The sequence below is a fragment of the Manis javanica genome, chromosome 6 (assembly GCF_040802235.1).
Source record: "Manis javanica isolate MJ-LG chromosome 6, MJ_LKY, whole genome shotgun sequence".
In the NCBI taxonomy this organism is placed as follows: Eukaryota; Metazoa; Chordata; class Mammalia; order Pholidota; family Manidae; genus Manis; species Manis javanica.
Window position 1 is genome coordinate 3,321,813 of NC_133161.1, and position 13,125 is coordinate 3,334,937.

General features: G+C 44.2%; 1 protein-coding gene and 1 long non-coding RNA gene across 3 annotated transcripts in view; both read right to left on the reverse strand.

Moving 5' to 3' along the window:
* The window catches only part of DPP6 (dipeptidyl peptidase like 6), an 863,884-nt gene that overhangs the window by 661,046 nt on the left and 189,713 nt on the right, over nucleotides 1-13,125 (reverse strand). The gene's annotated exons all lie outside the window — the stretch shown is intronic.
* Nucleotides 4,002-9,461, reverse strand: LOC140849822 (uncharacterized). The gene is made up of 2 exons (XR_012132032.1): nucleotides 5,903-9,461; nucleotides 4,002-5,505 (listed from the first exon to the last, which is right to left on the reverse strand). It is a non-coding gene; the product is annotated as an uncharacterized lncRNA (long non-coding RNA).

The window sequence follows — 13,125 nt, forward strand, 5'->3', positions numbered from 1 at the left end:
CTCCCACCTGGTGCGTGGCCGTCCCACTGCGGACCGGATGTCCCGGCTGTTCCCGGGCTCCTTTGCTCCCCTCCTGTCCCCCTTGCTTGTGACCCCATCCACGCCGCTGTGCCCCAGCCCTGCCCTGACCCCCGTGAGCCTCCTGCACTGCACCTATCCCATGAGCCACGTGGTGGTTTTCTGAGCCATTTATGGTCTGGAAGTTACCACCACCGGGAGGCTTTGCGCCAGGAAGCTCAGGCACTACGGAGATGCCCTGGAGTTTTCAGAGGCTTGACCACCACGCTGGAGAAAAGTCCACACCTTGAGTGAATACTTGCCAAAATGCTTAAAACAAAATGAGCAGCATGGAAGCAAAGGCCACGGAGTAGAAAAGACCTGGTCCTAATGGCCTCTGACTACCTGATCAATTCCAGTGAATCTGTCAGTGTTCTTGAAAACTACATGAAAAATAGGGGGCTTTAGATTTGGGGATCTATATAGGTTCAAAGTCACTGGTCAGCTTCCATCTGCTGGTTCTCTCTTCTTCCTTTCCTGTCCCTTACATGCACCTTTATCCCAGCCACATTCTGCAGGGGGGCGTTTTTAGGTTAATTCTCTGTGGAGAAGCTGTATTCCCACATGAAGACAAAAATTAAAAATACATGGGCACAGAATTCAGAATGGGAACAAAACAAACCCTGCAGCCTGACACCTTGGAGAGCAGAGTTGGGGTATGGGAGTGTGAAGGGTGTATGAGTGCACAGCGTCACGGGGCTTCACCTGCAACCCGGGGTGTCCTTCAGCGGGGTGCCCAGGGCGAGATCAGCAACAGACACAAAGACGATGCACGCGTTCCGTGGAATGGCCGGCGTGGGATCCCACGTGGCACCCCGACTCCATGATCAAAGTGGCCCCTGCAGAGACCAAAGCGAATGAAGGCTCCCGGACCCCTGCTTGAGGTCCTGCAACAGCCTCGGCGTGACCTGCAGGAAGACCGAGCTCAACAGGGGACCGCCTCTCACTACCAGCGATGGTCGCTCAATAACGGTTTTATGAAGAAGGGTAAAACCATATGCTCAGAAGACCTGATTTTGTGTCATTATTTGTAAGCTATTACTAAATCAATACAAACGCCATCCTCATAATTTGGAGACAGCCACATTGTAAAAGTGTTTCCTCTTGACAGAATTCGTTAATGACCATTCACCGAAAAGGGAATTTGAAAAACAATGCAGCTGCTTTGTTGTGCTCCCTGCCCTGCAATAAAACACCTTTGGGGAAAAATGATTGGCTCTTGAAGCTAGTGCCACTGTGTGTTAAATATGAAGCCTCGTTATTGAAAATTATGTTAAAAAAAAACAAAAGAGAAGAAAATGGTAGAGGCAGATAAATATTTGATGGAGGTGGAGGGAAGAGGAAAGGCCGGATATTTGCTTTCCTCTTCTTACATTACATCATTCACAAATCAAATATAAAAAGAAGCTAAACTCTTACTAAGATGGGGCCTGTTAGGCAGCAGCAGCCCCTCTGAGGTTTGCGGCCAGGGTCCCTGAGAGGTGTTAACACTTGGTGACAGCCATTTTTCTTTGCAAATGATTCCTATTAAATGTTTGCACCCTGCATAGCAAACATTATGGAGGCGGGCATTATTCATCTGATAGAATCTTTTGAAATTATTTTCTTTGTTGTATTTATTTTGCATTTTGCCCTATTTCTCCCTTCAAACTTGCTTTAAGGGGCTGTGCATGAAGCTCTGAAGATTTGGGGGAAGACGATGGTCGAGAAGTTTGGAAATGTTGTGGAGGTGCCATGAAGAGCCCTTTCTCACCCCCAAAGGATCCTCTTAATTAAGAATAACAGGTGCAGGAAGGGCCCTGCCTCTCCCGCAGGAGAAGCTGATTTGCAAGAAGTCACCGAGACTCCCACCCTGGGCATGCAAATGTGCTTCACCTGCGTTTAATGAGTTGAGGTTCACTTTGATTTCCTCTGAGTATAAAGAGCAAGAAATGTGTTTAATATCACAGTCACCCTGTGCCCTTCGACAGGAATGGCCTGGAAAGTTCCCCTTCAGCCAAGTTATGTAATGTCATGGCAACCACTCCACTGAGCAGCCCAGACAGGCAGGTGGGGGAGTCTAAAAGCTCCCGAGGTGTGCTTTCTTTTCCAAGCGCAGGGCCAGTTCCTTTTCCTAGATTCCAGGAAGAGTTTGTAGACTCCACTCAGCCAATGAAAACTAAAGCTGGGACTCTGACATGAGCTGCGGAGTGGACGCAGTACTACCGAAGGGGCAAGAAGCCTGCGACGCTCACTGCTGATCCCTCCAGGGCCGGCTCCCACCCCTTACCCCCTGCCCCTTACTGAGCATATGATCACTGGCACCAGTGTGTGCCAGGAACTATGGGGCTCTGTGGATATTGCCGTGGATAACACCGGTGTGCATGACGAATGCCAAAGTGACACAACCTCTGAGGGACAGGGGACAGCTGGGTAGGGAACATGGCAGAGCAGCCCCGTGGGGGCTCTAGGCATGGTGGTTGCAAGCCCCCTGCTCTGGCCACCACCACTGTTGGCGCCCAACTGCTCTGTGGGTGCGCACAAAAGGGTGGGTGTTTCCTAACCAGTCTCATTAACATGAATTTCATCCTGTTCTGCACTCTGCCAAAGGAAAAATTTTAAGTGGCTATTTCAGTGTAAAATAAGCAAAAACGTAACATTAGGTGGTGTGTTATGAGTTGCTTTGATTTGCCAATACCATATCTCATCTGACCTCCTCACAGGCTCTGCAAAGAAGACAAGGACAATATTATAAGTGTCTCAAAAAAGGGCAAATGGGAGCTCAGGGTCACTCTAGCTAATGTCAAAGTTTGGCCCAGGTTTCCAGCCTTCTAATTCTTAATTCAGAGATTTTATTACTGTATACACCAGTTACTTGGCATCACTGACACAATAAACCCACTTTAAACACTGTTTCAATTTTAATAATTTATACAGGTCTAGATTTCATAAATATTCATTGATCACATTGGAGATACAGCGAAAACAATAGACAAGGTCTTTCCAACTGTAATGGGGAAACTGAAACGATAATCTATCATTATTTACTTGTTCAATGTCTTAATAGTGATTCATACATAGAGGAAAGAAAACAGAAAGAGGAAATAGTGACTGAGGGTGGGGGAAAGGTTTCGGGTGCGGGGGTCAGGGAAAGCCTGTCTGAGGAGGTGCCGCTGGGGTTGACTTGAGCCATATGCAGGAATGAAGCAGACACCCACAGATCTGTGACAGAGCAGTCCAGGCAGCCGCGGCAGCCGAGATAAAGGCCCTGATGCAGAAAGGAACTTGGCGTGTTGGAGGACCTCACCGTGGACCATACAGCCGGGCATGAAGAGTGTAGGGCTGAGGGGTCCCAGAGAGCCAGAGAAGCAGGGTGCGTGCACCTTCAGCCTCGGTGAGCAGCCCCAGTTGGCAGTGGGCAAAGGGGAGCCAAATAGAGCAGGGTGGGGTCTGATCTGGTTGACGTTTTAAAGGATCGCTGTGGCTTCCTCGCAGGAGGAGAAGGGGTGATAGGGTGAAGAATGGAGCAGGCGGCCTTTGGGGGCAACTCCAGCAATTCAGGGTAGGGACGACGGTGCCTGGGGCTGGCAAGGTGGCAGCGGGGGGTGGGGGGCGACGAGCCTGCTGGGCATATTCTCTGAAGATGGGGTGGGAAGGACTTGCCGAATGGATCAGGTGGGGCAGCAGGAAAAGGAGGAACAAGTCACCGCTCCCAGGTTTCTGCTTCGAACCACTGGGTGGTCGGGGGCACTGCCCACTCAGCTGGGAAGCCGTGGTCAAGGAACCATCTTGGTGGGCTGTGGGGTGGGTTCTATTGTGACTGAGGAGTGCAAGTGCGGTGGTCGGATGGGCATTTTGAAAATCGAGTTTGGAGTTCAAATATGAGGACCAGGCTGGTGATATAAAGTCAGGAACTGTTGGATTCCCCTGAGGAAGGCGCCGCCCCAAATCACTCACCAAAGACGTTTCTTGATGCAACAAGCAAGAGGAATTTATTCGGAAGCCAACTAGTTGGGGTCCAAGTCAGCCCGTCCAGCAGGTCTCAACGAGGACCCTGAGTACTTACAACTAAGTGGTTATATAGGATTTTCTGAGGCATTCAGCCCTAGAGATTTACCATGGTTACAGATTATGTTGTAGTAACAAGATAACAATACTACATAGCAAGATAACAATACTACAAAGGCAGTAATTTTTCAAACCTACGATTTCTGGGTTAGTGCCACGTCCTGGGGGTGTAGCAAGGTAGGGTCAGCTTTTATGCTTAACTAACCGAAAGGTTAGCGCTGCCAGCAGTCATGATTGATTAACTTGTTTTTCCAGAGGAGTTACCTGGTTTCAGTTGTTCCCTCTGAGTCATATATCAGAATGGCTTTTTGGGCTTCAAGATGGCCACTCTTAAGTTAACTTATTTCTCAGGGAGGTTGGGGTCCTACATTCCCCACTTCTTTTTCTGAACATTCTAATCATGGAATGTTGGTTTCTTCTTGTTGTGTGAGGGTATGATACTGTTGTCTCAGCATTAGCACCTGCACAGCACTTACTCTTTCTCTAATAAAGGTTATTACTCGATTTAAAATGCAGGGACTTAAGGTGAGGAGCAATATTAAAATAAGCAGGGGTCCTGCCAAAGTGGATATTAGAGTTGTAAGCCATGGGGATCTAGAAAACCAGGATTCAAACAGGCTCTGGTTAGCTTCTCGTTCTCGCTTTCGCTGATTTAATCTTTCTCTTAATTTAGACATTGAGTCTCTTACTACTCCAGTATGGTCTGCATAGAAGCAGCACTCTTCCTTTAGAGCTGCACACAATCTACTTTCTTTTAGAAATAGTAAATCTAACTCTCGTCTATTTTGTAGCACTACTTCAGAGAGAGGTTAGGGACTTTTCAAGTTTAGAAATAGACTGTTCTATAGTTCTCAAATCTTCACCGATAGCTATTCTTAGTCCTTCATAATGTTGGTTTCCTTGTATAATTGCAGCTGCCCCTGGTCCTACTCCGGCTGGGACTCTTACTCTTAGTAATACAGCTAGAGTGAGTGAGACTGGCTCTCTTTTATACCTTAGTTTAGGTTCTAATTCTGCCACGAATGATAAGTCATCATGATACATTAGTCTGGGTACTAACTGGACCATGATACAGAAATCACGGGAGGAGTTGAAGGCAGAAGTAGAGACACATGGGGTCACTCCAGTGTTACAAGCCCACCATCTCTTGGGAGGAGGGATTAAATACCTGTTTTTACCAGGGAAGGCTATGGGTATGGTCTCATTCTTTCTTCTACAGATAGAGACTCTAGCTGCTGCTAGGGAAAAGGGGCGATGACCGCTCTGGCTGCTTCGTGCTGAGAAGGGGGCGCAGTAAAGGGTGCAGCTAGGTCTCCATCACTGGTCAGTTGAGAGGGCTTCAGAAGGCTGGCGCTTCTATTCTGGGTTTCATTTTTATTACTATTTGCAGTTTTGTGGCTTCTAGGCAAGATAAAACAAATTGTGTTATTAGGTTATGTAGCAACATCTGGAGTTGGATTTTTTATTCTGGAAGGAGGCTACATTATTGAAACGATACTTCTCTCTAAAATCACTCTCATTTTTACTAGAAGTAACTAGGTTAAGAAAATAATTAACAGCTGGCTTGATTATTTGCACAGGTGCAGCAAGAAGAGCAATTGATTACACAGGTTCTTTTAAATATGCTTTGCTGGAACTTTTTGTAAGGAATTTCAGATTGAACTTTTAAAGGCCTCTTGAGGCCAGACAGCCAAGCCAGACTTGCCATCAGGCTTTACCTGCAGTACCTGTAGATTTGGATGAATTCTTCTCTTCTCGAGGTCTCTGCACCTGCCAGGAAGTGACTTTCTTTACTCACCTGGTAAGGCTGCTGGGAACTCTGTAAGCAAGGTACTAGGCCAGTTCTTCCAAGGGGCTTTGTTGGCTTTATAAAGTCAATCTTAGTTCTTTAAAGTTGTTCACATCTGAGTCTATGCACATGTCTCTCAGGTACGACATTCCAGTCAAAGCCCTGGTAGTATAACCAGTGTTCTTAAGTAGTCTTCTCACAAGGAAAGCAGATTCTTATTGAACTCGTGCAAATAAACATACTGCCATGGAATATAAAAACAGTCACTGAAAGTTTTTAAACTCTGGAGGGATCAAGTAGAGAGAAGGATGTTTCAATTCTGCTCATAAAGATAGTCATTTACTAAACTGTTGTCAGTTTAAGAGAACAAGGTTAAAACATTTTACCAGCAACATTTGAAACAAAAAGACACAAAATCATTTTCTTTAGTTTATGTAATCTTATGTAACTAATACCTGTTCTGCTGAAATCTAGTTCTTTACCAGTTTAGGGATAATACTATAAATGACAAAAGACTTACAAATGACAATGGTTAAAGATCTGATGAGAGCTTACTGTAAAACAGTTGACATAAGGAAATTCTGATATTTCTGTAATACAAAACATTTAGTAACAAAGTTTAGCATCATTCTCTTTGACAGTGCTTTCCTGGTAAATAAATATATATATATCAGATAAATAAGCCAAATTAGTCAAATACTTTCTCTAGTGAGAAAAAATTCTTCTGACATGTTCCAGGGGCCCTCTGGAAAATATCAGAGTTAACTAGAGGTAAAAGCACCTTTTTGCATTTAATTTTTTTAGAACTATCATTACACATTTATTGTCTATATACTCAGCACAGTAAACAAGATATCTTAAAAAGTGGGGCAGCAGGGGAGACTGCTGCTGTCAATTTTTAAAGACAACATACAGAAAGTCAAACTAATTCTAGGTTACTAAGCATTCTTGAGAGAATGGTAGCAGATGGTAGATTCTTCTGCTTTCATCTTCAGGAGGGGAAAAAAGCTACAATAAGAATTCATATTTAGCTGAAAGAACTGTCTAAACTCAAGGCAGAGTATAATATCACCAGGCATACAAAAGACCTGTTAGAGATACATACAAAGAATGAATATGGCTATAGTCAAATTCAACTTAAAAGTTTAAGCAGAATCTCAAATTTAAATGTCTCTTTCTTTCACACAGATATTCAGATATGACCAGAAATATGATTTGAGATGAAAGAGGTCAGGCATTTTACTTCTTCATTTAGGGACTGAGAAATGATGACCTTTGGCTTACAATCAATAGCTTACAAACAGTGAAAATAATAAGAACATAACTCAGCATAAGTGTCTAAGACCAGATACAAAAAAGCAGAGAAAGTGCTTAAGTTTACAGGTTTTCCCTGAAAGCTTCAAGAATGTTTTACTCTTTAATAGTAGATATAAGCTGCTATGCAAATTCTATTAAAAGCTCTAAGATTATTTGCATTAAAAAATATGGAGAGTCCCCCATGTTTTTTTTTAAAACATACAGCATATAAATTAAACAAGAAGACCTGGTGGTTCTCAAAAAATCTATTACAACTTTTCTCAAAAGTGGTCACACGTTCGTCTATCTAAACTTTTACAGTGAAACCTGTTTTTCTGGGAGAAACATAATCTTGTCCAGATTCTACAGTTTAATAAATTTTGGTTTGTTAACTAAGTGCATTTAATCAGCTGAAAAAAGCTTTGTTACTATTCTGCTTAGGAATTCAATTTTTCAGGCCATGCAATTATTTTTAATAACAAAATATTTCAAAGGCAAATAAAGGTTATACAGTTGTTAACAAACTTTAGCTTTTAGTCCCTTTAACATTACGATTTCATGGCAACTCACTGAGACTTTAAGCATGAGAAACTGCTGTGATCTTTCAACATAGAGAAATGCCCTCTCTATCACTTTAAGCAGTTCTAACCAGAACTCAAAACTATTAGAAACTTCAAGCTCCAGTGAACACTGAGAAGCAGGACACTGCAAACTGTCAAACCAACATTTCCTAGACTGACAAACTTACGAACACATTCTACAATTTCTGCAACTATGAGCTTCACAGCACAATCTCCCAGCAAACACAGAGCACATCTTCTCAACTTAACAAAACTCTAAGGCTTTAAGTTACTACAAAGATTCTCAGGCTGCAGGTAGGCATACACACTGCAACACACAATTAAAAAGGTGTTCACTTGCCACACTTATCCAGTTCACTTACCTGCAACAACTATGCTAGCCTACTCACAAGACCCCCACTGAACACTAGACAAAGCCAAGCTTCTAAGCATTCTATTCTTAAAAGATTTAGCAGATAACATGACTCAAATGACTCTAGGTAAACTCAGGCAGCCGACAACTACCAGGACATGTCCGTCTCAGGCAAACCCAAATTAGCATTAATGCTTAACACTTTTTTATCAGGTTTTCTGGAAGTTTTAGAACACTCAATTTTCACAAGCGCTTGTCTTTAAATCAATTTCATTAATACCATCCGGAGGTAGAAAGATATATTCATTTACACACTTAGGGGGTTGTCTGAGTCTGTCCCATTGTCAGTATAACAATTATTAGGCACATGAAAGACACAAAAAACAGAGACACACACAGATTAGACACACAGCGGCCGCTTTTTGTTTTTTTTTTTTCTCAGATTTTCAAACAGAAACCGAAAGGAATCAGAGGGTTGATATTCCTGGCGCCTGAAAATCAACCCTATCTCATCAGATTCACCTTGCCAGAAAAACAGACGGGAGGCTACCAGGCGTCCCTGGCCTCCCAACCTCCCCGAGGCGTCCCTCAGGGTTGCAGCCTGCGGTGCTCCTAGTACGTCTACCGACCGCAGTCTCGACCCCTTTACAGGATCGGGACAGCTGCCAGACAGTGGGTACCCCTTTACAGAATTCTGACCGGTCTCACTGAAAACAGAAGACAGAACACAGACAACTCAAGGCGCCACTAATCTTACCTCTTCCTCCAAGAGCGACTTCGGGAGTGAAGCGGGGTGAGCGCATGATCCCGGACGAGCCCCCAAATGTTGGATTCCCCTGAGGAAGGCGCCGCCCCAAATCACTCACCAAAGACGTTTCTTGATGCAACAAGCAAGAGGAATTTATTCGGAAGCCAACTAGTTGGGGTCCAAGTCAGCCCGTCCAGCAGGTCTCAACGAGGACCCTGAGTACTTACAACTAAGTGGTTATATAGGATTTTCTGAGGCATTCAGCCCTAGAGATTTACCATGGTTACAGATTATGTTGTAGTAACAAGATAACAATACTACATAGCAAGATAACAATACTACAAAGGCAGTAATTTTTCAAACCTACGATTTCTGGGTTAGTGCCACGTCCTGGGGGTGTAGCAAGGTAGGGTCAGCTTTTATGCTTAACTAACCGAAAGGTTAGCGCTGCCAGCAGTCATGATTGATTAACTTGTTTTTCCAGAGGAGTTACCTGGTTTCAGTTGTTCCCTCTGAGTCATATATCAGAATGGCTTTTTGGGCTTCAAGATGGCCACTCTTAAGTTAACTTATTTCTCAGGGAGGTTGGGGTCCTACAGAACCATCACCATATAGGAACCGTGTACGGCCAGGGGCTTGGGGAGCTCGCCTGGGGATAAGGGACACGAGAAAGAGGAGGCGGACAGACTTGAGCCCTGGCGTTCTTCAACAGTAACAGGCCGAGCAGAAGAGACGGACCCAATCAAGGAAATGGAACAGCGGCGGCCAGGGCAGAGGGAGGGGGAACCACGCGAGTGCTTCAGGAAGGGGGGCAGCTCTGCCACACTCTGCAGGAAAGCACAGGACGGCGACAAGGGGCGCTGAGGGCAGAGGAAGCCGCTCATCCCCGCCAGCCTCTGGACTGTGTGGGTCTGAGAACGCCCAGCCCTCGGGGCTTCCTACTTTCCTACTCCATTAAGGCAAGTGTGTCAACGGGGAAACGGTTTTTAAAATTTCACTTAATCAAGTTCAAGTGTCTGAATGAAAAACTGGATCATTCGGAAAGCATATTCTGAGCCCTGTAAGGAATGAACTTTACAGATATCCGTCATTAGGCAGGTGTTGCAAGACTACAAATGGAGTGGTTGATCTTTGATGGAATTGCCAGTGACCACTTCACCCTGGGTCTTTCAGGACCAGAACTGTTGCTCCATTATCCTTTGGAGACACAGGAGAAATTAGAAGGGAGGTCTCATGTGGGGAGTGCTGAGGGATGTGAAGTGACAGGCCACGGGAACTGGGAAATGGGAGCAGAATAGCTCGTCCGTGAACTTGACCAGCACAGTAAGGTAATGAGATAGCAGGCGCGGAGAGCCCCAGACAAGGCCTCCCTTACGCATAAGATTGAAACATTACATAAATGGTGGAGGGGGGACACGTACCAGAAAAGGACGAGCCACCACCTCACAGTTCTTGTGCTAGCTCAGAAACTCCCAGTCTCATCAGTAGTGATCAAAGCCCCCGCTGTGCCAGGGTCTCCTCACTTCAGCTATGCTTTCCTAAATGCGCTGAGCCAGTGTCCGTCATTAACAGCTTCCTGGCGTCCCTTAAGTTCTGGAGCCTGATGCTGAGATGCCCAGGCCAGACTGAACCTGAGACAAATGATGGTGATGGGAAGTGGGAGGTGTCTTGGCGGCGAAGGGGGCTGAGAAAAGGTGGGCAGGAGGCCCTACATCTCTGTCTCTACGCATTTTGACTAAGACCGCAGTAAAGCGCAGACTGCCCCCGTTTAAAGCCGAAAGACAGTGGAGCTATTGAAAGGAGCCTGGGGAAGAGCTTGTATCCCATCCCTCTTATAGTCCTAGTGAATTTTCCAAAAGAATGGAAGCAGGGCAATTACATGCCAACCGGGACACGGAGTTGCAGTGAGAACAGAGAGACAGGCCAGGAGATGAGACAGTAAGGACAACAGGATGGGCTCTGAGTTACTTCCCTATGTGCTCATTACACACAGGGCCTGGCCTCTAAATGTTCACACTATAAAATAAGAATTTTACAGTATTTTTCTGAACACTGCCATCTGATTTAGCACAATGGTATTCATTTAAATAGATATCTGTTGTTTTAGCTATATTTGGTTTTACCTAATTTTTAACTTCTAAAAAAAATTAAGATCTATATTTGTTTAAACCTGATTTTCTGTAAGGAATGCACACTACTCTGTTTGTTAATTTTATTATTTATCTTGAACTTCTCCCCATAAAAGAATTTAAACACTGCAAGGCACTTAAATAAATCTGAAACAACATCACAAATAGAGGAAGAAAAAAATAAAGAACCCATAACTCAATACCAAAAAAACAAATAATCTTGTTAAAAAATGGGCAGAGGACTTGAACAGACATTTCTCTAAAGACGTATAGATGCCAACACACACAAGAAGATGCCCATCACTGATCATCAGGGAAATGCAAATCAAAGCCACAATGAGGTATCACCTCACACCGGTGGGAACGGCTGGTATCAAGACAAGCAAGACCAAGTGTGGATGAGGATGGGGGAGAGGGAGCCTCCTGCACTGCTGGTGGGAATGTAAACTGGCTCAGCTCTTATGGAAAGCAGTATGGAGTTTCCACCCCCCCAAAAAAAATAGAAATCTGATACAACCCAGTAATTCCACTTGAAATTTACCCCCCAAAAAAACGAGATCACTCATGCAAAAAGATACTTGTATGTTTACTGTAGCATTATTTACAATAGCCAAAATAGGGAGGCAACCTAAATGTCTATCAATAGATGACTGGATAAAGATGTGACACATATACACAATGGAATATTATTCAGCCTTAAAAATGGAAGAAATCCTGCCACTTGTGACAACACGGATGGATCTGGATGTATGATGTTACATGAAGTAAGTCAGAGAAAGGCAAATACCATATGATTTCACTTCTATGTGGGATCTAATAAACAAAACAAATAAACAAACAAAACAGAAATAGACTTACAAACACAGAGAATGGACTGGCGGTTATCACAGGAGAAGAGGTGGGGGTGTGGATGAAAAAGTTAGAGGGGAAAAAAAGTGAGAATGTTTGATATCTTGATCTGGGTGATGGTTCATGAGTGTATACACACGTCAGAATTCATTGAGCTATACACTGAGATTTGTGCATTTTATTATAGGTTCTTCAATTTTAAAAATCATTAAAAAAATAAAGAGTGTATGGTTCAAAGTCAAAAACTAAAAATTAAAAAAAAAAATAAGGGGGAAAGAGACCTGTCCTGTTCTAGTCATGATACACAAATGAGAAATCAGCTTTACCTTCTCTCTATAAGGAATCACAAAGCTGGACAAATGCACACACCAAAAGGTTTCAGGTACCAGATAACAGGCAGGCAGGACCGTGAGAGAAGGAGACGCACAAGGCAAGCTCCCCACTCACACCAGTGCTCGGCAGAGTGTCGCTTTGCAACCCGCAGCCCAGAGAGGCAGGGGCCGGGAGAGCCGTGGCCTCACCGGTGGGAGAAGCAGGCATCAGAGACTGAGCCTGCTGAAGCGTGGGGAGCGTATGAGGGCAGCGGCTACACCTGTCCCCCAGACCCCCTCTGATTGAGCCGGAGCAAGCTCAACTGGAGGGGGCTGCCCAGCCAGCAAGTTAACCGCCTCCCAGGGCACAACTCAGACTTCACAGGAGTAAAAGGAGTTCAGATTCCCAACAACATCAAATTCACTGGATCAGAAGTCGTCAGGCACACAGAGGACCAGGAAACGGACCCATAAGCAGGAGAAAAACAATTCCATGGCAATAGTCCAAGAAACGTGGGCAGGGGGTGAGATGGAGACAATGGAATAACAAGGCAAGAACTTCTCAAGAGCAATTCCAAATTGTGCAGTGATCTCAGTGAAGAGGTGACCGTGACATATGCCCTCTTTAAATGGGTGACATGCCTTTTCATTATTGAATTATCGCCTTCTTCATATGTTCTAGATATAAGGTTCTTGTCAGAGGGAGGATTTGCAAACATTTTCTCCCATTCTATGGGTCATCCTTCTACTTTGTTTGGTGTTCACTGATATAGAAAAATTTTTTATTTTGATAAAGTCCAATTTATCTACTTTTTTCTTTGCTGTTTGAGCTTTTGATATCACATCTGACAATGACTCTAAGCCAAGCTATAGTTGATGATTTGTTTCCAAGATATGATATTTTTCCGTTCTGGAATTTCCATTTGGTTCTACTTTACAGTTGATACATGCCTATGTTTTCTTCTA